The sequence below is a fragment of the Nothobranchius furzeri genome, chromosome 4, assembly GCF_043380555.1.
Source record: "Nothobranchius furzeri strain GRZ-AD chromosome 4, NfurGRZ-RIMD1, whole genome shotgun sequence".
In the NCBI taxonomy this organism is placed as follows: domain Eukaryota; kingdom Metazoa; phylum Chordata; class Actinopteri; order Cyprinodontiformes; family Nothobranchiidae; genus Nothobranchius; species Nothobranchius furzeri.
This window is the reverse complement of record NC_091744.1, coordinates 12,184,371-12,209,584: the sequence shown is the minus strand read 5'-3', so window position 1 is coordinate 12,209,584 and position 25,214 is coordinate 12,184,371. Positions and strand designations below refer to the sequence as shown.

At 43.4% G+C, this 25,214-nt stretch overlaps 1 pseudogene; it reads right to left on the bottom strand.

Annotated features, from left to right (window-relative positions):
• Nucleotides 1-2,900: 2,900 nt before the first annotated feature.
• Nucleotides 2,901-6,519, bottom strand: LOC129161920 (protein NLRC3-like; annotated as a pseudogene).
• Nucleotides 6,520-25,214: the final 18,695 nt, after the last annotated feature.

Here is a 25,214-nt window from a genome sequence, read left to right as displayed (position 1 = left end):
TTTGTGCGATAATCACACTTTCATTTTCCTCATACTCGACTCACGTGACCAGGCGCAAATGTCACGTAACCAACGCAATTGCGTCATGAATATGCAAATTAGAATGTTGCGACCTCTAGTAACCTCTGAGCAAGCGTCAGCAAGGCAGATCAGAACGCTTCATAGAAGCACGTGATCATAAGCTTTGATACGTCATACAGAGATTATCATTTCTTACTACAAGTCATTGTTGGTCAGAGCACTCGACGCGATTTTAAAATGCAATACGATATAGAAGAATACAACTGGGAGTTGAAAAACAAAATAAGCCAAACTGAGAGAGAAATTCAGAAAGTGAAAGATGAAATTTCAGCATTTAGAGAAAAATCTGCTTTTGAGTATAAAATACGAGAAGCCAAACATGCAGAAAATATGCAACAGAGAGGCTTGAAACATGATGCAGAAATGAAAATCCTCCATCAAAAGATTTCTACTCTAAATAAACTCGTTTTAGAGAATGACAGTCGAATAGCAGCGCTCAGAAAGGAAAATGACAACCTGAGCGTTTACAGAAAATTAAAAGAAAAACGCAATTTTGACACAAAAAAGATTGAGCGACCTCCGAACAGACCTGAGACTAATAGAGAAAGGAAGATCAGCCAGTTACATAAAATGAGTCAGCTAGCTTTGAAGGACGCCTCAACACAAAGTAATGATGGAAAACAGGCTGCATTGGGAAAAGATAATGCTAGATATAATATTTTAATTCAAGAAAAGATGCGTTTTTGTGAAAACATGACAGGGGAACTAAAGAAAACAGACGAGAAATTATTAAAGGTAGATGAAAAAATGGCTGCACTCAGGCACATCAGAAGGCTGCAGTAAAGTGAGGATGATTTGAAACAAGAAAGGGAAGAAGCTTTTGTGTTAAGATCTTTTAATCCAGAGACGAGAAGAATAATGAATTTATTTCCCAGGGAGGTACCGATCTCTCAACCAAAAGAGGCTGATGTAAAGAAAAAAGTTAGAGATCCAATGAGTTGGTTACGGGAATAAGAGGGTTAATCCCACAGTGGGGGTGTCATTTTTAAACACAGATGAGGGGAAAGTGCCGAAGGGGCATGCTAGCTCAGGCAAATAAACACGAGCTAAACTTTCTAGGGTCATGGGTCGGGTTGGGGTTGGGAGAGATAAGGCTGAAAGAGAGATGCTAGATCTTACCTTACTGACTTTGTCTCTGCGACACCAGGTTGGAGTAATAGACAACCCTCGCATCTCTGACTACAGAGTTAACGGATGTCAGAAGGTGGACGGGGAGACGTGTTTTCATACACAGGCTGCAAATGCTGTAATTGAGCCTGGGAGTTTACTGCAGGAACTGATCTGGTTCTGAAAGGACAGATGTTGTCCAGAGTGGAGAGGCAATACTCGTTAACCTGAGAGGTTAATGATGATAAAAGATAAATGACCCGCTCTTTCTAACACCAGCTGAAAGCTCATTCACGCAGAGTCTGCCTCTCAGGGGCCACGCCCACAGGGCCAGCCTTTCTGGATGTGGGTGGTGTGTCTCCCCATGAGCCTGGGACAACAGGTCCTTGCAAAGCGGCAGTTGCCATGGGGAACCTCACAGGAGTTGGGAGATTTCCACCAATCAATTTTTCCCCGGCCACCGTGGGATAGTTAGCATGGCTAGTTAGTTAGTTAGTTAGTTAGTTAGTCAGTCAGTTAGTCACTTAGTCAGTTAGTTAGTTAGTTAGTTAGTTAGTTAGTTAGTTAGTTAGTTAGTTAGTTAGTTAGTTAGTTAGTTAGTTAGTAATGTGGCTCAAAAAGCTGAGTGCACCCCCACAAATGTCATCAAAATGACTGACTCAGACAATATCAGCCTCAACCCAAGATGTAGTTAGCTAGTATCTCAGTTAGTTAGTTAGTTAGTTAGTTAGTTAGTTAGTTAGTTAGTTAGTTAGTTAGTTAGTTAGTTAGTTAGTTAGTTAGTTAGTTAGTAATGTGACTCAAACAGCAGCATGCATCCCCACAAATGTTCCATCAAAATGGCCGGCTCAGCCAACATCAGCCTCAACCCAAGTTAGTGGGATGTGTATCTCCCCATGAGCCTGGGACAACAGGTCCCTGAGGAGCAGCAGTTGCCATGGGGAACCTCACAGGAGTTGGGAGATCTTCACCAACCAATGTTTCCCCGGCCACCGTGGTGCTATTAGGATCATGGACAGGCCCTGCTCCCTCACCCTGGGTAAAGTGGGGGGTATGGGGGCCTCTGGAGGGAACGCATGAAGGAGAGACCTTGGCCACTTGTGCGCAAGAGCGTCCCCCCCCCCCCACCCCCCCACCCCCCACCCCCCGTGGGGCGCCACGATCCTGCAGGGAGAATTTAAGTGGGCACTGAGAATTCTCTGTTGATGCAAACACATCCACGACTGCCTGACCGAACCTCATCCAGACCTGATTCACCACTTAAGGATGAAGCCTCCAATCTGCGTAGATTGGATTGCCTCTGGATAGCAGATCTGCTCCGTAATTCAGAATTCCTGGTATATGAGTCGCTCTCAGGGACTGCAGGTTCAAACTGCTCCAAATGATCAGTTTATGTGATCATGTGTAAGCAGGGGGACCTCAGACCTCCCTATCTGTTGACACATTTTTAACACCGTGGGGAAATTCACTAGTTACAGGTGTCTTTAGCAACAGGATAAAAACACTTTATGAATTATTTAGTTGGATTAAATCCTTGGGAAATGAGTAATAAGCTGTTTTAGGAAGGTGGAGAGTAACGGGTTACGGCACTGTGTGAAACTTGGGGGGTGGGGGCGGGGGTGGGGTGGGGGTGGGGGTGGGTGGGTGGTTGGGTTCCTAAGGCATCTGTTCCTCATGACCTGATGGGAATCAGCCTGTACAGAAGTTCCCTCCTGATGCTTTCCAACAGCTGCTTTCCTTCATCACTTTAACAGTCAGTGAGTCACTATGATTTTCCTATATTTCACTCACATTTATGGTGGTGGCAATGTTTATGAAACTTCAGAACTGCTGTATTTGATTTCACTTTTGCATCAATAAGAGTTCAGCAGTACTAACAGCAGTCGTGTGAGCACGGGAATAACACAACAGTCTTGTGTTTCGGTTTATCGTGTGTGAAATATACACCTGAAATGATGAAATATATACAGCTACTTACAGATAAATAATTAGGTGCATTTCCTGTGCCCTCAGTGACATTAGGCCCAAGGTGAGATTATTATTAGCATAGCGATTAGAAAATAGAGCCAAAGGAACTGTTTTAACATCAGCACGCCACACCAAGCACTACAGCTTTGTCTGCTGTCTGTACAAATTATTACATTTACCTATTTATTGAATCTGAATTATGACTTCAGTTCAAACCAATATAGGGTCTTGAAATGTATTTTCACTGAGTTACTTTTAGCTACTCAAAACACAAACCTAGAGTTATTAGGCTACTTAATAACAACGCTTCATGATTCTTTGAAATTCTTCTACACTTCTTGTCACGTTTAGGAGCAGGAGGTTAGGACCCAAGATGCAGACCCAGGATGACACGAGGCAGGAATGTTAAATAAAGAAGAATCCTTTATTTAGGATGACAAAATAAAAATCCAAAAGGGGCAGGAGGCAAAAAAACCCAATAACAAAATGAAGCAGGGAAAAATCCAAAAGCTCACTTCATGAGCAGAGAACCAGAGACCAGGAGGGAGAGACAACAAACAACGCTGACATAAAACAACAATGGACCGACAAGAACAATGAGACAAGGAGGGCTTATTTAGACAGGGAGGAGCAATTAGGGAAACAGGAAGCAGGTGTATGGAGTGAGGCTGGAGGAAGGCAGGTGACAACAATTATCTGGATGGGGAAGAGAACCAGAGGAGGGCAGATAAACCTAACACTATATAAAACACAAAACTAAACCTAAAGACTAAGGGAAGGACTCACACAAACACATACACATACTGACACTCACAAATTCATACACATACAAGAGGCTGTGGCTACAACTTAAGACACACAACAGAGATGCAGACAAAGGACACTTGAGGGCGCTAAGAGAACACAAAAGGAGAACCTGGAGTGGGAACTGGAGGAGCTGGGGAACAAAGGGACACAGAACATGACACTTCTATCTCTAATAACCTAGTGAATAACTTCCCTCAGTCCGTTTCTAATTATTCAATCAACCTGCAAAAGCAAAACTTCATGAAGTTATTTAATTTTTTATCTTATTGTTAAAAATCAAATGTTATTGTCCTAAAAATCTTGTCATCTTTCGACTGTAGCATTAAATATTCTTAATAACTAGAAATGTAACATCTATAAAGCATCAAATCAAATAAATCTGACAAATAAGGGAAAAATGTCTGTGTTTATGTCCCCATCTTCACAGATTTAACAATTAGTCTTAGATACATTCAATTGTGGTGAACTGTTTATTTGCGTTTTATACAAACAATTGTCTGACATGTAAAATAGTAACATTTAAAGTTTGGATGTAAGAGGTGAAAATAAAGATTTTAAAAGTTCCAAATCTCCCAGTTGCCCCTCCACCTTCTACAGGTAAAAATTACATCTAGTTATACATTTATAAGTTGGATTTGACTGAAGATTTGTGTTTTTTTATCTGAGATTATTGTTTTTATACTTTTATTAACTGATTCAATTATGTCCTCCCACTAAAACTGACACAACCATTTCTTCAGGTCAAACACCTCCAGATCTTTTTCTGAAGACAGTAGGATAAAGACCAGTGCTGACCACTGAGCAGGAGACAGTGTCTGTAGAGAGACGTCCTGAACTCAGAGACTGTTGGATCTCCTCCACCAGACAAAGATGATTCAGTTCATTCAGACAGTAGAGCAGGTTGATGCTTGTCTCCGCAGACAGACTCTCATTGAGCTTCTTGTTGATGTGATCAACTGTTTCCTGATTGGATCTGCTTCCTGTCTTCCCCAGCAGGTCTTTTAGGAGAGTCTGATTGGCCGGCCGGGACAGACCAAGGAGAAAGCGTCCAGGTGTCCATTTGGACTCTCAAAGGCCTTGTTCACAGCACTCTGATAGAGATCATTTAGATTTGGACCGCTGAAAAGTTTAGACCACAGAGAATGTTGCTGTTTGTCTTCCATTAGATTGACATCAGAGCTGATGAAGGTCATATCGACATGCAGAGCAGCCAGAAACTCCTGAACACTCAGGTGGATGAAGCAGAAGACCTTTACCTGGTACAGTCCTGTCTCTTCTACAAAGATCTGTGTGAACACTCCTGAGTACACTGAGGCTGCTCTGATATCGATGCCACACTCTGTCAGGTCTGATTCATAGAAGATCGGGTTTCCTTTCTGCAGCTGATCAAAAGCCAGTTTTCCCAGAGACTCAATCATCTTCCTGCTCTCTGGACTCCAGTGTGGATCTGCCTCAGCTCCTCCATCATACTTGACCTTCACTTTGGCCTGAACAACCAGGAAGTGAATGTACATCTGAGTCAGGGTCTTGGGCAGCTTTCCCCCATCTTTGTTTTTAAACACCTCCTCCAGAACTGTAGCAGTGATCCAGCAGAAGACTGGGATGTGACACATGATGTGAAGGCTTCGTGATGTCTTTGATGTGGAGGATAATCCTGATGGCCTGCTCCGCATCTCTGAATCTCTTCCTGAAGTACTCCTCCTTCTGTGGGTCAGTGAACCCTCTGACCTCTGTTACAATGCCAACACACTCAGAGGGGATCTGATTGGCTGCTGCGGGTCTTGTGGTTATCCAGAGGCGAGCAGAAGGAAGCAGGTTCCCCCTGATGAGGTCTGTCAGTAGAACTTCCAATGAGGAGGACTCTGTGACATCAGTCAGGATCTTACTGTGGTGGAAGTCCAGAGGAAGTCGACACTCATCCAGACCATCTGAGATGAACACGACCTGGAACTCTTCAAAGCTCCTGTTATTTTTGGTTTCAGTGAAGAAGTGATGAACAAGTTCCACCAAACTAAACTTCTTTTCTTTTAGCACTTTCAGTTCTCTGAAGGAGAACGGAAACATGAAGTGGATGTTCTGGTAGGCGTTGTCTTCAGCCCGGTCCAGAGTGAACTTCTGAGTTAAGACCGTTTTGCCAATACTAGCCACTCCCTTTGAGATCACTGTTCTAACAAGTTCGTCTCTCCCAGGTGGGAGTTTGAAGAGGTCTCGTCTGATTGTCGTTTCTAGTTTTTTTAGTTTCCTGGACGCCACTTCAATCTCTCTGATCTCATGTTCATTGTTGACCTCTCCAGTCCCTCCCTCTGTGATGTAGAGCTCAGTGTAGATCTCATTCAGATGTGTTGGGTTTCCTGCTTTAGCAATCCCCTCAAACACACACTGGAACCTCTTCTTCAGGCCAGATTTAAGTTTACGTTGACTAAATGCAACACAACATAAAGTATGTCAGGGTGTATTTTATGTAAGTACACGGGAAACTTGATACTTCTGCAAATAACTTGTTTGATTAATCTTTGTACCTGTTTGCAGATGGTCAGCCAGCTGGTCCTGCTTCATTCTTTTGAGGAAGTGTTATGGGAAACTTTATGTTAATTAATTCTTGATCATGGACTCAATCAACTGAATGTAAATGTATTGTTCTATGTCTCTTTGCATGACACACACACACACACACACACACACACACACACACACACACACACACACACACACACACACACACACACACACTCTCTCTCTCTCTCTCTCTCTCTTTTATCTCTTGGTATAAATAAACTCTGTGACCTGTTGTTTGGGGCATTTTGCCACAGTTATAACTGTTTGACGTGTCTGCTCATTGTCTCCTTCTCTCTTCACTATAGGAAATGGGTTATTGATAAACATATTGATAAAATCCATGACATTTTTTGGTCATTCAAAAGCCATAGTAAATCATCTTTACTTCCAGGTTTCCCCCTTTACCATTACCTAAAACTAAAAAACTCAAATGAAGAGAACAGTCATTGTCCAGATAGTCTAATCTATTTTTACTTTCTTTATGAAGCTCCATGGCAGCCATGACACCTAATAAAAACATGATTTCTCATGTACTTTACTGGTCTTTGTAAAACGTCATTCTCCTATAAAATGAAAACAATTGTAAAACATGAGTTTTTTAAGTATAAACAATTTAAAAAATCATGATTTATATGATTATTTTGGGATTTATCATTACTTTTTGTTGATCTTTACAATTAGTCGACTTTATTGTATGTTTCTGAGTTTGTCAGTGTGTGTGTGTGTGTGTGTGTGTGTGTGTGTGTGTGTGTGTGTGTGTGTGTGTGTGTGTGTGTGTGTGTGTGTGTGTGTGTGTGTGTGTGTGTGTGTGTGTGTGTGTGTGTGTGTGTGTGTGTGTGTGTGTGTGTAAAATAGTGAATGTCACCCATAAACTGAATCTTAAAGCTGCTTTCCATCAGTGGAGGAACTCACCTGCACACTTGACTCATTGATTCTGTCAGCATATTTATCGAAGCCTCAGTAAAAGCTAATTATTCCATTTTTCTTTTTCAAAATTTTCCAACCAAAAAGGAACCGTATCTATCCTGGATGACATCGGCAGCATGTTTGACGACTTGGCAGACCAACTGGATGCAATGCTCGACTGATCTCCAGCCCCCCTCCCCCTGACCCATCCCTCATGACATGTAGGTGTGTGAGAAGACGGCGCTCCCAAGACTAAATGCTGGCGCTTTGGGGAGCTCGTGTTTGAGCGTCTGGCCCTCCCATGTTAAGTGCTTCCTGAGTAGCCTTGAAGAGGGAGTCCTCTTTATCTGGTGCAGTAGCTCTGGCTCCTTCTCCTGATGCGAGGAAGCTGCTCCCACACAACCTCTGACCTCTGCAGCCCAGCGCGTTACCTCCACCCAGCCTCAGACTGCTGCGTGGACCGAGAAGCACAATAATTCATCTCAACACAAAAAAGGCTGGCTTAGACAAACTTTCGGGTGCAGTCTTACGAAGAAACTAAGCACACTAATTGTCTCAAAGGCAAGTAGACGGAGAGATGAACAAACACGTCACGCTCTGATGAGGATTTTTAAAAGCACACTGAAACACAGACCGCTCTCTTTGCGTCCGTCTCTCCTCTAAAATATCAAAAGGATTCATTTTTCCAGATTCGTCGTAGCCTTCGTTTCTCCTCTGTACGAGTGGAGGCCAGTGGTTCGCTGGACTTCCTGACCCGCATGTCGTCTCTTCTCACGTTGTTGTTGGTGCTCTTGCTGTTATTGTTGGTGTTGTTGTTTCGAGCGTGTGCGTAGTCCCTGCTTTTTGCTCATGTCAGTGTCCTCCTGCTCGTACAGTACGTAGTTACGCTAAGGATCAGACCAGCTATGAATTCTTAAGACACTTGCACATAAATCAGATCGCCGGTGTTCATCTCTACACATGAAGGTTTTATGCTTGATGATAATAAGAGACCAACACTGACAAAAAGCACACATGAGGCGCACAACAGTGATTTCAAAAATATATTTCTTTACATTTCAAGGCTTTATATAGCCCATCCAATCAACATTCACACATACCGTAAATCCTCTAATGATAGCCTGTATTTAATTAACTGCCAGGTATCACAGTTTGGCCGGTGTCGGAGTTGGCGGAGGTGAATAATGGCCCGGTTTTTTTTATTGTGGCCAGGTGGAATGTAGTAATAAGCAAGTACGGGGGGCGGTTGTGTCATCCGTCTCACTTTTGATTTGCCAGTGATAGACCGCGAGGGTAACTTTAACCATGGCAGGTGCGGAGACAAAGAGGAGGCGAAAATTTGATATCAAGTTCAAAGAGAACGTGCTGATTATGCTGCAGAACACTCTGGGGAGCAATAGGGGTTGTATGAACTAGTCACTAGTCGACTTCACCGCTCTATAGTGACTTTTTATGCCCGTCATCAACTAGTCGCTGTCATGTGATAATGACCGGCAAGATGCAGTCCTCGGAAAAGACAGCAGCCTGCTGTCAGAAGGTGAGGAGCTCCTGCACGTCTGGAGACAACGCGCTGTGCCAGAGCGTCGGTACTGACACCCGCCGTAAAACGGTAATTTAACCAAATTGTGACGTTTACCCTCTTGCAATTTAACCTTCCCCTCACCCCCATCCTAACCTTAACCAGCTTGTGCATGCAAAGCTCTGATTGTTGACACGCTCCATACATCTGCGTCCTGAGCACGGCCACAGTAACATTATCAAATTAGGTGTCGCCACCTCAAAAACTAATTTAACACGCAATCGTTCATGTCGGCTCATTTCCTTTTATGTTTTCTGTCTTTTATGCTTTTATTTGTGCCTGATGCGTTTCGCTGCTGTGGATCAGGGCGAATCACCTGTTTTGTCCTCGGTGACGCACCTCACTGATGTGGCCGGCGAGCACTCCGCTGTTTTTGCGGTCGGTAGATCTTTTAGTGCTGCAGTTCAAAGGTAACTCATAAGGTGAATATATATGAACCCAGGTAGCAGTTTTTCTTTAGGATTGAGAGGAGATGCAGGAAGATAATAAACAGATACAGGACAGAAAAATAGTCAAATAAAAACAAGTTATTTTTTGTACCTGGTGGTTGCAACAAACAGACGCCATTGAAGGTAATCAGATGTGAGGAACAGAAAATGAAATAATTATTTTAATGTTTAGAGCAGCAGGAACTCCGAGAGGCTGCAGGCGCATCAGTGAGTTTGCGGCCACTGCGCAGGGGGAGGGGAGAGGGCTGAAGCAGAAACTACTGTTGTTAAAAGAAATGTGTTTAACTTTGAAAATGTGGGCGCAATTTTAATTGTCAAAAACTCCAGCGAACCATTAGTTCATTTTACTCAAATAGAAATTGAGGCCTGCCTCTAATACTGGCCCTCCTTCCAATAAAGGCCTGGAGCTTGATGAGCTTGAGTCAAATACAGGCCCGGGCCTGTATTAGAAGATTTACGGTAGGTTTAAAACAGGCGCTCCTAAAGCGCCCTCTAGTGTTTGGTTAGTAAAATTGCCTTTAATAACTTAACCTCCTTCTCGTCTTCCTCTTTTATCACAATTATTTCTAAATTTGGTGTTTATTCTGCAAATCTCAGTGCCTTCGTATTTATCTATTCCTTTTGTTTAACAGCTTCATGATTTCTTTGACAACGCCCCTTTGTGTCAGTGATGTCCAAGTGATTTAACCCTAAAAGTTAACCCCCAAATGTCTGCAACCTTCTGTAACTACTGCAAAGCCTTGTATGAGCTAATATAAATACATAAAATAACAAAAAAATCTGGTAAGCTGTAATAAGTTGGCTTCACTCCTCCCAACACCCCCAGTTTTCAGTGTTTTCCCTTCATATAAGCCAAGGCGGTGGATCAGCCACCAGTTTTCATCCTAGTGAAAAGTCCACTTGTGTTTTTATGCTCTTTAAAACAAAGATCTATTTGAAAGACAGATAGTTCTATGTGAATAATAACAACTATGATGATAATCAAGAGGAATCTAAATGTTGAGTTGAAATGATCTGAGCCTGTACATTTCTGTTGGAGTTCTGGATGTGTTGTGACGGCTGTTGTTCCACGGTCAGGTTTAGGTTGCGTTTCTGCTGTGACGATACATTCCTGTACAGTTGTGATTAGAATAAATGTATAAATTATACCTCGCTTTGCCTTTTTAATGCTTCATGTACGGCAATGTGCATTTTGTCTTGGGGCTGATTGGAGAACTGTAAAGGGCTTCCTGCTACAAAAGCACATGTTAAAGGGGACGTGTTACGAATATATTTTTAAAGTTAGAACAATTTTGTGGTCTATACAAAACAGGAAAATGAAGATTTTTGCACAAAACCCCTTTAAGCAATCTCACCAGCTCTTTTTGACATTTTCAGTACATTTAAGAATACACGCTTGCTGGATCACAGGAGACTGGGTTTCCAGGTTGCTGGAGGACTGGAGGAGCTGAGCACGGAATAGGGAGCAGGATCCGGTAAGGTAAGGTCAATATGGAGCGGACAGCCAGGGAGCGGCTGGGAGACAGCGGGACTGGTCCGGTAGGTTGCAGGACGGTGTGAAAGGTGGTGGTGGAAATCTGGAGAAGAGGCAGCTTACAAAAATCAGGCAAGCTTGGAAAAACACACAGGAACCAGCAATCTGGCTAGAAGTACGACTTGGACGATAGCTACTCGGATTACTCAGTAATCAGGCTCGGGAGTCGTAGATACCAAAGTTGAGTTAATCATCCAGCGAATAAAGATGTCTCCCAGCAGCTTATTTGTCCCTGGCCAACTGATGAGCAGATGGGCTGCAGCTGGTCCACTCCTTGACACGCCCACCTGCAGGAGAAGCTCAGAGAAGGTTTAGCAGAGAGAGGAGGACTCACCCCAGACCATGACACCAAGATAACTTAAAGTGATACTTTACAACTTTTTCGTATTTTGAACTCATTTTCTTGAGCCAGCATGTGCCAAAATGACCCTTTACATGGTGAATGAAATGTCACTCAGACCCTCAACACTCTGTGGCCAGAATACCACACTTGCAACTTCAGATTGCCGGTCAGGTCTGTTGGAGTTAGTAAAGCTGATATGCCTGGTTCTGCAGCCTAACCCCCGGGTTTCCACAGGAGCCATCAGCAGCACGTTACTGCAGCAGCACGTCTTGCTCACGTAAACTGCTGCCTGGCCCTTCCCACGAGACGCTAAGCAGCAGGGGAGCAGCTGTCACCGACAGAGCGCGAAGTCACACGAGTGACTTCGTCAGTAAACACAACAACAAGCAGGAGAAAACTACAACATGGCTCCAAAAGGTTTGTGTTTTATGTTCTGTCCGTTTTATAATTGCCAATACGGACCTGAAAAACAAAGGAGACCGCTAACTAGGTGATAACTTCTCACGGGGCCGCACAGTTAGTAACTATTTTTAAAAGTAAAGCAACCGGAAGGCAGTACGTTTCTTTATTCTGAAAATCTCGGGGGCTTCGCTCCATTTCCGCGTCCGATTTCCTGTCTTTCCTTCCCCAAAATGTTGAACTTGACCCGTTTCAGAGGCGTCGCACGTAGAAAATAGAACCGGCGCGTAAAGGCTGCGACATGCTGCTCCTGAGACGTGGCTGACTCGCATTGCTGACGGCTGCTGACGGCTCCAGTGGAAAAGGTTCTGTTGACCACAGCGGCTCCTATCAGCAGCTATGACGTGCTGCTGCAGTAACGTGCTGCTGACGGCTCCTGTGGAAAGCCGGGGTTAAGGTGCTTTTCCAGGAACACTACTCAGGGCAACTCGGACCGATGCAGTTCAGCCCGACCACGGTTTCCAAGGGCACGCTTTGGTATTTTCTCCCCTATTTTTAGTCCCTGCTCCATTGAGGTACCTGGCAAGGCTGAGTTGGGCCGGTATCGTGATTCTGGCCGCTGATTGGCTAGGGGCTTCATGGAGCTGGCGTGGGAACAAAACTGCTTTCAGATGAGCTGACTCAAACCACGCTGTACAGAGCTGTTTTAGGCTGAGTAGTGCTCCTGGGAAACCACCCTCAGTGTCTACATGAGTGATTCATCACTAAATTGAACAAATCAGCAGCAGCAGCTCCTAGATGTTAGTACTGGGTATGGAATGGAATATGATTTAAAATATAACTCGAGCAAAAGTGTTGTTCTAACCTACAGAACCACCCAGGATAAAAGGCTTAATTTTCCTGTGTTTAAGTTGTCCAGCAACAGTCTTGCAGTCTGTGAACAGATAAAATATCTTGGACACTTTATCACAGCCAATATGAGCGACGATGATGATATTTACAGGCAGTGCTGCAAGCTATATGTGCAAGCAAACACCATTGCACGCACATTCAGCTGTTGTTCCACACCTGTTGAAGTGGCATTATTTAAAGCATACTGCACACCACTCTATACTGCACATCTGTGGTCATTCTATAAAAAGTCTAGCTTGCACAGGTTACAAGTGGCATACAATGATGCAACGAGAATCCTCCTCAAAACTCCCAGGGGAGGCAGTGCTAGTCAAACGTGTGTTTCTGTGAGCGTGTGCACATTTAAGGCACTTCTAAAAAATTTAATGTTCAAGTTTATGAGACGGCTGCAAGAGTCTTCCAATAGTATTATAGTCGCACTCTCAAATCCCACTGTGAGCTGATCTCGTTATATGACTAGGCTGAGAATGCACTGGTTAAAATGTTTGGGTGGATTTATCTCAACTAGTTAGTTTTGTTGTCCCTTACCTCCACTGCAGTTATATCCTGTGATTTTATATAGGCTTTTATTGGTATTAATGTTAATTGGTATCCTTTCTTTTCTTGTGTTTTTCTTGTATCTTTTTCTTTTATCCGTATGTTTCTTTTAAAATGGACTTTAAGTCTGGCAATAAACATATTATAAATCAGCTGCGTTCATGATTTAAAACATGCAGGAGATGTGCTGGAAGCAGACTGCAGCTCCAGGTATGTCAGCTCAATATTTGTTTAAGTCCCAACAGAGCCAACTGCCAGTCTGGAGTTGAAAGTAGAACATTCTGGCCAAAGGGGTGCGATGTGTGCTGGGTGGCTGTTCATTAACCCTCTAAAACAGGAGTATTCGATTCCGGTCCTGGAGGGCCGGTATCCAGCAGGTTTTAGTGGTTTCTCTGCTCCAATATGTTTGATTCAGTGGTTTAATCACCTGTGCAGCAGTTCAGGCTCTGCAGAAGCTTAACCCCGTAAATTTCCAGCGCAATGGGGTTTTGTCCCTCCGGCGGGACGCTGGAATGCTAAGGAGTTAATCGCCTGCTGGTTGAAATCAGGTGTGTCGAAACGGAGTTAAAACTAAAACGTGCTTGATACCGGCCCTCCAGGCTGGGAACTTCATACCACTGCTGTTAACGGCCATTTTAGCACACACTGGCTCAAGAAAATTTTAAAATATAAAAATTTCATATCATGGCTTTAAAATGTGTGTAGGACTCCGACATAGGGTTCAGACGTTTTGCTGCAACTGTAAACACAATTTTCTGTAATTATTGAATTTGAAGTTGATTAAAATACAGCTAATCACGACGTACTAGCGGCATGAGCTGCCCTGTAAGACATCTTTTTAGTGACGTATGACAAACAGCTCTTCACCATTTAGAGGAATTTAGATTTTTATGATGATTTATGACAAAATTCCTTAAAATGAATAACTGAACCTAGTTTATCTTTATGTAGATGGTAAAGTGTAGTGAAACAGCGTTAGTCTCACTCAGCATAAGCAGCAGGGCCCTGCAGGGAATCGAACCCCGTCTCATTACTGAGAGTTCCGTTACCAGAGCCTTTTGCTTTGGGCGACCGGAGACGGTAAAGCAAAACCTGCATCAACAAAGCATTTAATGTTGGAACATAAATTCTGTCTTGAAGCAGGAAAAAAGAAACCGTCAAACTAAAAAATTTTTTCTAATTAAATTCATTTTAGTATTTTATAAACGTTTTACAGATTTAGAGCCTCCTTTGAGTTTTATGCTTTTAGTTAACTTCTCGTTCTTTTACGATGTTTATCCGTTCTTTAGTCGCGGTCAAACGCATCGTAATTTTGTTCTGCGGTGAATCTTAAAGTTATGTTGAATGTAAATAATCTGAGTCTTTATTGCTTTAATCATTTACATGTTTAGACTATATTTTATTAGCCTTTAATATTTTAGTATTTATTGTTTAACTTTTGTAAAGAGCTATTTTTAAACGCGTGCACATTTAAACACTAAAACCTTTGTTTGCTCCGTCTGTGTCAGAGCTCTGCTGTTCAGCTCCTTCCTGGTTCCTGCAGGACCACAAAGCCCAGAGAAGCTAAGTCCAGCAGGACGTGAGGACACAAACAGACACGGAGAGCTCCTCCTAAACCTGGAATCAAACTTTTCTACAGATTATTTAGAACAGTTTCTTGTGACAGAACAGTTAGTGAAACAGAAAGGACCTGATGAAGATGATGTTATCGTCCTTGTCTTTCATACGGATCAAAGATCACCCCAGCTTATGCTCATGTCACCAAGTAAACGTCCCATTTCTCACTAAGACCTGCTCTGTCTGCTCTACCAGATTATCAGGAGCATCACTGTAGTTGTAGTTTTGCCTCCATCTTCCTGCCCTCCTTGGTCTCTTGTTTATCTTCTACCCCCTCTCACCATCCATCTCAGGTGGGATCTTGTTTGCTCCGATGGCCTCTTGTGTTCCAGGCTTACATCTTTTAGTGAACGTTAGAATATCATGTACTAATATATATGCATGTGTGTGTGTGTGTGTGTGTGTGTGTGTATGATGCTAAACCAGACTGCCTGCTCCATCAGATGAAAAGGAAATCCTCTCAGAACCCAAATAAAATAGAAGATTTAGCAACCAGACACAGAAGCCCAGGTGAAACCGTCCACATCAGCATCTCCAGTTCTACCAGCTCTAAAAACACACTTCTTAAATAATAAAACACTAAACTCAGCCAACGGATGAAGACGTCCTGGTGCCAGACGCTACCTAAGACATCACCAGTTCAGCTGACTTGATAAAACACTTGGTGACTAAAACAAACATCTGGTGACCTGGTAAAAAACAGTCCTAGTGCAACAAGCTACCTGAGACAAACCTTTCCAGTCGACCAGCTCAAGAAAGAAAGAAATGATCTTCAGTGGCGCTGCACTGGAAGAAAAAGATATGTCTAGTCCGAGTCAGAGTCCTCCGAGTCGTCCCATCTTGGTCTCTTCGGTGGGATGTACGGGAAGCGCTCTCCAGTCCTCTTCTGGCTGGATCCAAGGACTGAGTTAGAAGGACTGGGTTCTTCTACATCCTGGACCTCTTCAGCGCTCCCGTGGGCAGGCCTGGGATCTTCTGGAAGCTCTTCCGGTGGGGCCGGAGGAGCTACCGCCAGCCAGAAGTCTTCTGGTGGTGGAAGCTGCTGGTCTTCATCGCTATCCAGAACTGAGCTACCATAACCAGAGTCCACACTAGAAGCCATAAAACCTTCTAAAGCTGACCAATCTGAGCTACTGTTAGTCTCCTCCAACTCCTCATCACTACTCAGACCCTCAATAGCAAACTCTGCCTCTACTGGAGGAGCCTGACCATGACCCACAAACACAACATCATCATCAGGAATGTGAAGGGCTGGGTACCTACCTTCATCTTCATCGAGAATCCGGATGACCTCAGGGGCCGCTGCAGTCACGGGATGCTCCACGATGAAGATGCCTGTGAGGACAAAACAAGACACATTAAATCCACTTGTGTCATAAAACAGTTATGAAAAAGCTACAATGACTTGTTTACAATACAAGAGATGTGTGTCTGCATCTGCATGTGTGCACAAGACACACTTTACTAATCTGGTTGTTTTTGGGGTTTAACAGGTTAAAACCGAGTTCTGCTTTTACTCAAAAAGTTTCCATTTTTAATTTATGTGATTGTTTATTATTTATGTTTCATGTTTATAGCTGATGTATTTCTAAAAAGATGTAATGTTTTACAGCTTGTAGACACAACACTGCTCAAATAAAGTTGTTTTAAAATGGGCTCTAGAAAAATAAACAGAAGACTCATTAAACTGGTGAAAAGTGTTTAAAATAGATTCAAACGGACAGAAATGCATTTATAAACCTGAGAACCAACTCAGAGAACACATCAAACTTTCTACTTGGATAAAACAGATGAAGTCCTTAAAGATCAAAGGTCTCTAGTTCACTCAGATTAATGGAAACAACTCATGTTCACCGATGCTAACAGGCTGAAGCTAAAGCTAGCTGTACGTTCTAGCATGTTCTACGTCATGATGTTTCATACCTGGTTCGTCCGTTGCTATGGTCACGAAAACAACATGTTTTTGTTTGAATACAAAACATCTGATGTATTCAAACTGGAGATTACAAAAGCATAACGGCACTAAAAGTCCTCACTGCTATTACATAATTAGCTAAGTGACAGTTCGAAAACAGCTGCAGTAATAGCTTCTGTCCACCAGAGGGCTGAGAGACCTCTCGGGTGCACCTGCTGCAAAGAGACGGGTTAGGAATCTGTTGCACGCATGTGCGTGTATACGTCATAGAATTAGAACGTTGCTTGACTATAAAAGCTCATCGAATTTTTAAAAGTCTTTCTTTCGAACTTGCGCTAGAGCAGGCAGCACTTGGTCGAGAGAGTCTCTGGAGATTTGCTTCAAAAGTAGCCCTTGGACGAGCTTGGAGAACCTCTGCAGAGCAGAAATCGCTGAAGAAGTTTGTGGCTAGCTGAAGAAGACCCGAGAACCAACCTACCAGAGCGATGTTGGTCTTCAGGGAGGAGCACGGTAAGCTAACATCCGTTAAATTCTCCATCTGACTTATTTCATGTTTCCTAAAGGACAAACTACTGAAACATTATTATAATGTTAAATTTGTGTATTTGAGAGACCGAATGTGTGTTTTAAAATCACATTTGGTGTTTTACTCGTGAACAAGACCCCGAGATCTCCTCCACTTGAGGCAGGACCTCTCCACCGACCTGGAGTTGACAAACGCTCTTTTCCGATTGAGAACCGTGATCTCAGACTTGGAGGTGCTGATCCTCATCCCAGCCTCTTCACACTCGGCTGCAACCTCCCCAGCAAGAGCTGTAGGTCGGAGCCTGATGAAGCTGGGAGGACCACATCGTCCGCATAAAGCAGAGATGAGGGTGCGAGATCGACAGGCGGATTGGGGCAGCGTCTGCAGTGATGCGGCCGCTGAACCGGTCAGTTGTGGGGAAGAAGGAGCTGAGCCGGAAAGCAAGGCTCTCGGTTTACCAGTCAATCTACCGCCCAGTCCTCCCCTGTGGTCATGAGCTTTGTGTAATGACCGAAAGGACACGATCGCGGATACAAGCGTCTGAAATGAGTTTTCTCCGCGGGGTGGCTGGGTCAGCCTTAGGGATAGGGTGCGGAGCTCGGACATTCGGTAGAGACTCGGAATAGAGCCGCTGCTCCTCCATATCGAGGAGTCAGTTGAGGTGGTTTGGGCATCTTGTTAGAAGGCCTCCTGAACGCCTCCCTGGTGAGGTGTTTTGGGCATGTCCTGCTGGCAGGAGGCCCCCTGGACGGCCCAGGACACGATGGAGAAAGTACATATCCGAACTGGCCCAGGAACGCCTTGGGGTCCTGCCGGAGGAGCTGGTGGAGGTGGCCGGAGAGAGGACGGTGTGGAGCTCCCTAGTTGGGATGCTGCCCTCGCGACCCGGACACGGATAGCGGAAGAAGACGAGACGAGATTTGGTGTTTTATGGAGGTGAAACATGTTTTCTGTGGACAAGTGACGCTCAAATTCCCCTGGAACAGTTTGAACACATCAAATATTTTTACTAGTTTTGTTCTGGCATGTCGGTTTCTTTTGTATTATTGATATAAAAGAGGATGGACAGCCGCGAGGTGAGTGAGCGCGAGGAGCGCTTGTTGGTTTTTGTCAGCTGGGCAAGCAAAATAAAAGCTGAATATGTGGTTCTTTTAGCAGGATAGAGACAAAAGGTTTCTCACATTAGCACCGACCTGTGACTCAACCTCATCACACAGCCTCAGCATCTTGAGAGTCCCAGCAGGTCGGTGGGATGACTATATCATACTAGAGAGGACCGTTAAAAGAAAACCACCAATTTGGTTTCAGCAAATCCATTTAGTTCAATTTTACATTGAAAATTTTTTTCGTGACCATAGCAACGATGAACCAGGTATGAAACGTCATGACGTAGAACATGCTAGAACATACAGCTAGCTTTAGCTTCGGCCTGTTAGCATCGGTGAACATGAGTTGTTTCCATTAATCTGAGTGAACTAGAGACCTTTGATCTTTAAGGACTTCATCTGTTTTATCCAAGTAGAAAGTTTGATGTGTTCTCTGAGTTGGTTCTCAGGTTTATAAATGCATTTCTGTCCGTTTGAATCTATTTTAAACAGTTTTCACCAGTTTAATGAGTCTTCTGTTTATTTTTATAGAGCCCATTTTAAAACAACTTTATTTGAGCAGTGTTGTGTCTACAAGCTGTAAAACATTACATCTTTTTAGAAATACATCAGCTATAAACATGAAACATAAATAATAAACAATCACATAAATTAAAAATGGAAACTTTTTGAGTAAAAGCAGAACTCGGTTTTAACCTGTTAAACCCCAAAAACAACCAGATTAGTAAAGTGTGTCTTGTGCACACATGCAGATGCAGACACACATCTCTTGTATTGTAAACAAGTCATTGTAGCTTTTTCATAACTGTTTTACGACACAAGTGGATTTAATGTGTCTTGTTTTGTCCTCACAGGCATCTTCATCGTGGAGCGTCCCGTGACTGCAGGGGTCCCTGAGGACGTCATCCGGATTCTCGATGAAGATGAAGGTAGGTACCCAGCCCTTCACATTCCTGATGATGATGTGGTGTTTGTGGATCTTAGACAGGCTCCTCCACAAGTGGTAGAGTTTGTTATTGAGGGTCTGAGTAGTGATGAGGAGTTGGAGGTAGAGTTTGCTTTTTTTGAGGGTCTGCGTAGAGATGAGGAGTTGGAGGAGACTGACAGTAGCTCAGATTGGTCAGCTTTAGAAGATTTTATGGCTTCTAGTGTGGACTCTGGTTATGGTAGCTCAGTTCTGGATAGCGATGAAGACCAGCAGTTTCCACCACCAGAAGACTTCTGGCTGGCGGTAGCTCCTCCGGCCCCGCCGGAAGAGCTTCCAGAAGATCCCAGGCCTGCCCACGGGAGCGCTGAAGAGGTCCAGGATGTAGAAGAACCCACTCCTTCTACCTCGGTCCTTGGATCCATCCAGAAGAGGACTGGAGAGCGCTTCCCGTACATCCCACCGAAGAGACCAAGATGGGACGACTCCGACTCGGACTAGAGATATTTTTTTGTTCCAGTGCAGCACCACTGAAGATCATTTATTTCTTTCTTTCTTTCTTGAGCTGGTCGACTGGAAAGGTTTGTCTCAGGTAGCTTGTTGCACCAGGACTGTTTTTTACCAGGTCACCAGATGTTTGTTTTAGTCACCAAGTGTTTTATCAAGTCAGCTGAACTGGTGATGTCTTAGGTAGCATCTGGCACCAGGACGTCTTCATCCGTTGGCTGAGTTTAGTGTTTTATTATTTAAGAAGTGTGTTTTTAGAGCTGGTAGAACTGGAGATGCTGATGTGGACGGTTTCACCTGGGCTTCTGTGTCTGGTTGCTAAATCTTCTATTTTATTTGGGTCCTGAGGGGATTTCCTTTTCATCTGATGGAGCAGGCAGTCTGGTTTAGCATCATACACACACACACACACACACGCATATATATTAGTACATGATATTCTAACGTTCACTAAAAATGTAAGCCTGGAACACAAGAGGCCATCGGAGCAAACAAGATCCCACCTGAGATGGATGGTGAGAGGTGGTAGAAGATAAACAAGAGACCAAGGAGGGCAGGAAGATGGAGGCAAAACTACAACTACAGTGATGCTCCTGATAATCTGGTAGAGCAGATAGAGCAGGTCTTAGTGAGAAATGGGACGTCTACTTGGTGACATGAGCATAAGCTGGGGTGATCTTTGATCCGTATGAAAGACAAGGACGATAACATCATCTTCATCAGGTCCTTTCTGTTTCACTAACTGTTCTGTCACAAGAAACTGTTCTAAATAATCTGTAGAAAAGTTTGATTCCAGGTTTAGGAGGAGCTCTCCATGTCTGTTTGTGTCCTCACGTCCTGCTGGACTGAGCTTCTCTGGGCTTTGTGGTCCTGCAGGAACCAGGAAGGAGCTGAACAGCAGAGCTCTGACACAGACGGAGCAAACAAAGGTTTTAGTGTTTAAATGTGCACGCGTTTAAAATTAGCTCTTTACAAAAGTTAAACAATAAATACTAAAATATTAAAGGCTAATAAAATATAGTCTTATCATGTAAATGATTAACTCATTCACTGCCAGCCGTTTCCTGATCACTAACGGCCTTCGCTGCCAGCGTTTCTCACCGTTTTTACTGTTTTTTTTTAAGAGTCACAGAACGTTGCGCGCTAGCATGATGTCGACGCCAAAAACACCAAAACAAAGAGGAGACTCACCTCTTACATCAGGAAGAAGCTGCGTGTTTCGAGCGTTATCCGTTCTTTCATAATCCGTTGTCGAATTGTGATCGGCAGACGCTTTTCCGGTTCGCGCCTCACTTTTTTTTTACAGGAACGGCCCAAAACGATCTCCAAACACATGGATGTGTTGCTTCCTGATCATGTGATCTGTGACATATGCGGATGAAGATCGACTTCAGGGCTGAGATGTTTGTTCTCTCAGCGCGGCGACTCGTTCCGATGCTCAAACAGTAAAAAAAAAATGCAAATGACAACTTTAGTCGTCACTGGCAGTGAATGAATTAAAGCAATGAAGACTCAGATTATTTACATTCAACATAACTTTAAGATTCACCGCAGAACAAAAATACGATGCTTTTGACCGCGGCTAAAAAACGGATAAACATCGTAAAAGAACGAGAAGTAAACGAAAAGCATAAAAGTCAAAGGAGGCTCTAAATCTGTAAAACGTTTATAAAATACTAAAATGAATTTAATTAGAAAACATTTTTTAGTCTGACGGTTTCTTTTTTCCTGCTTCAAGACAGAATTTATGTTCCAACATTAAATGCTTTGTTGATGCAGGTTTTGCTTTACCGTCTCCGGTCGCCCAAAGCAAAAGGCTCTGGTAACGGAACTCTCAGTAATGAGACGGGGTTCGATTCCCTGCAGGGCCCTGCTGCTTATGCCGACTGAGACTAACGCTGTTTCACTACACTTTACCATCTACATAAAGATAAACTAGGTTCAGTTATTCATTTTAAGGAATTTTGTCATAAATCATCATAAAAATCTAAATTCTTCTAAACAGTGAAGAGCTGTTTGTCATACGTCACTAAAAAGATGTCTTACAGGGCAGCTCATGCCGCTAGTACGTCTTGATTAGCTGTATTTTAATCAACTTCATATTCAATAATTACAGAAAATTGTGTTTACAGTTGCAGCAAAACGTCTGAACCCTATGTCGGAGTCCTACACACATTTTAAAGCCATGATATGAAATTTTTATATTTTAAAATTTTCTTGAGCCAGTGTGTGCTAAAATGGCCGTTAACAGCAGTGGTATGAAGTTCCCAGCCTGGAGGGCCGGTATCAAGCACGTTTTAGTTTTAACTCCGTTTCGACACACCTGATTTCAACCAGCAGGCGATTAACTCCTTAGCATTCCAGCGTCCCGCCGGAGGGACAAAACCCCATTGCGCTGGAAATTTACGGGGTTAAGCTTCTGCAGAGCCTGAACTGCTGCACAGGTGATTAAACCACTGAATCAAACATATTGGAGCAGAGAAACCACTAAAACCTGCTGGATACCGGCCCTCCAGGACCGGAATCGAATACTCCTGTTTTAGAGGGTTAATGAACAGCCACCCAGCACACATCGCACCCCTTTGGCCAGAATGTTCTACTTTCAACTCCAGACTGGCAGTTGGCTCTGTTGGGACTTAAACAAATATTGAGCTGACATACCTGGAGCTGCAGTCTGCTTCCAGCACATCTCCTGCATGTTTTAAATCATGAACGCAGCTGATTTATAATATGTTTATTGCCAGACTTAAAGTCCATTTTAAAAGAAACATACAGATAAAAGAAAAAGATACAAGAAAAACACAAGAAAAGAAAGGATACCAATTAACATTGATACCAATAAAAGCCTATATAAAATCACAGGATATAACTGCAGTGGAGGTAAGGGACAACAAAACTAACTAGTTGAGATAAATCCACCCAAACATTTTAACCAGTGCATTCTCAGCCTAGACATATAACGAGATCAGCTCACAGTGGGATTTGAGAGTGCGACTATAATACTATTGGAAGACTCTTGCAGCCGTCTCATAAACTTGAACATTAAATTTTTTAGAAGTGCCTTAAATGTGCACACGCTCACAGAAAAAAACATTTGACTAGCACTGCCTCCCCTGGGAGTTTTGAGGAGGATTCTCGTTGCATCATTGTATGCCACTTGTAACCTGTGCAAGCTAGACTTTTTATAGAATGACCACAGATGTGCAGTATAGAGTGGTGTGCAGTATGCTTTAAATAATGCCACTTCAACAGGTGTGGAACAACAGCTGAATGTGCGTGCAATGGTGTTTGCTTGCACATATAGCTTGCAGCACTGCCTGTAAATATCATCATCGTCGCTCATATTGGCTGTGATAAAGTGTCCAAGATATTTTATCTGTTCACAGACTGCAAGACTGTTGCTGGACAACTTAAACACAGGAAAATTAAGCATTTTATCCTGGGTGGTTCTGTAGATTAGAACAACACTTTTGCTCGAGTTATATTTTAAATCATATTCCATTCCATACCCAGTAGTAACATCTAGGAGCTGCTGCTGCTGATTTGTTCAATTTAGTGATGAATCACTCATGTAGACACTGAGGGTGGTTTCCCAGGAGCACTACTCAGCCTAAAACAGCTCTGTACAGCGTGGTTTGAGTCAGCCCATCTGAAAGCAGTTTTGTTCCCACGCCAGCTCCATGAAGCCCCTAGCCAATCAGCGGCCAGAATCACGATACCGGCCCAACTCAGCCTTGCCAGGTACCTCAATGGAGCAGGGACTAAAAATAGGGGAGAAAATACCAAAGCGTGCCCTTGGAAACCGTGGTCGGGCTGAACTGCATCGGTCCGAGTTGCCCTGAGTAGTGTTCCTGGAAAAGCACCTTAAGGCTGCAGAACCAGGCATATCAGCTCTACTAACTCCAACAGACCTGACTATCGCGTCATACCCGTGTCAAAACCCGTGCACGCGCATTGGGTCCACAGCGCGCGTGTGAACGGGTCTCGCGAGCGAAAATATACATGGCAGCGCGCGTGTGAACGGGACTCGCGAGCGGAAATATACATGGCGAGAGGTCATTTGTGCACTGAGAGGGAGCAAACTGTGTCTGTGAGCGCACAAGGATGTGCACAAGTGACAAACCTGCGTGCGCGCGTTGTCAACGAGAACACGGCAGAGGAAAACGTGCGCGCGCGGCAGCCTCTGTGCGCGCTCGGCAGCGTCTCTGCGCGCTCGGTTTCTGACTCCTGCTCGCTCGGCTGTAAGGGTTTTGGCACTCTGGAGGCGTGGCCTGTGGCAGATCTTCTCTGTCCTCTGATTGGTTAGTGTACCCCGCACTTTACCCTCTACCTATCTATACAAAAAAGTCTGCTGGTAAAGTAGTTGCTGGCATAGCTCATTTGGAAGAGCGGGTGACTCTCGCCCCGGAGGATCCGGGTTCGAGGCCGGGCAAGGAAAATGCAGTAGATGTAATGTTAATTTTTCTTAGTTTCAGGTATTTTACAGTTGTGACCGTTCAACTGTCATTAAACGTCCGAATGTTTGCTGGGCAGTGTTTTAAAAAGTGCACATAAGCTAGATGGTTTTAACCATAGAAAATTACATTTTTTGTGATACTGGAAAAATACATACTGAAATAAAACTACTGATTGAAAACTTTATGACTGTGGTTGTACAATATATGACTCACTAATACACTGCAAACTCCCTTAGAGTGGGGCTTCCAGAGAGAGAGAGAGAGAGAGAGAGACAGAGAGAGAAAAGTTCTTGCCTCATTAATGAATTGTTTATTTTTTTCAGTATTTAATTGACAAATTATCCTTTCAAATAATTAATTGATGAGTTACATAATTGTCCATTTAGAATTGTTGAATGGACTGAGTCAAGTTTGGTGCACTTTATATATTTCAAAACATGTTTTTTTTTTATTTTAATGATGCATATAAATAATTTAAATGTTAATTTAATGAAATATTTCTATTTTTTCATTACCTCACCCTTGTTTTGACAAAAACGGGACCTTGCTGGATAATATCATGGAGAAACTATTTGTTCACAGTACATGGCTCCGTAAGGATCTGTGTACCAAAGGAGGAGATACTCAGAAATCTGTCTGCAGATTGTTACAACCCAGACTGGAAGTGGCGGGCTGTAATAAGAAAGGAGACCAAACAGAGCAGTGGGGGTTCAACAACTGATTTATTTAACAAAAGTAAGGATTTACTAAAGCAAGTTAGTGAACAGAAAATGGCCATCTCAAGGTTTTACTCGGATGTCCCTCAGCAGGGTGCAGCACTGTTGAAGGTCATCTGAATGAAAGCTTGATATGCAGTTTCTTTATGAAAGTGTGTAAATATACAGTGTGGTTGCCGTACATATGTTGAGGTTCTCAGACATCAGGCTTCTTTGCCCAGGCCTTCACTAGTGGGCTATTTTAAAAGTTGGTAAGGAGAAAAACCA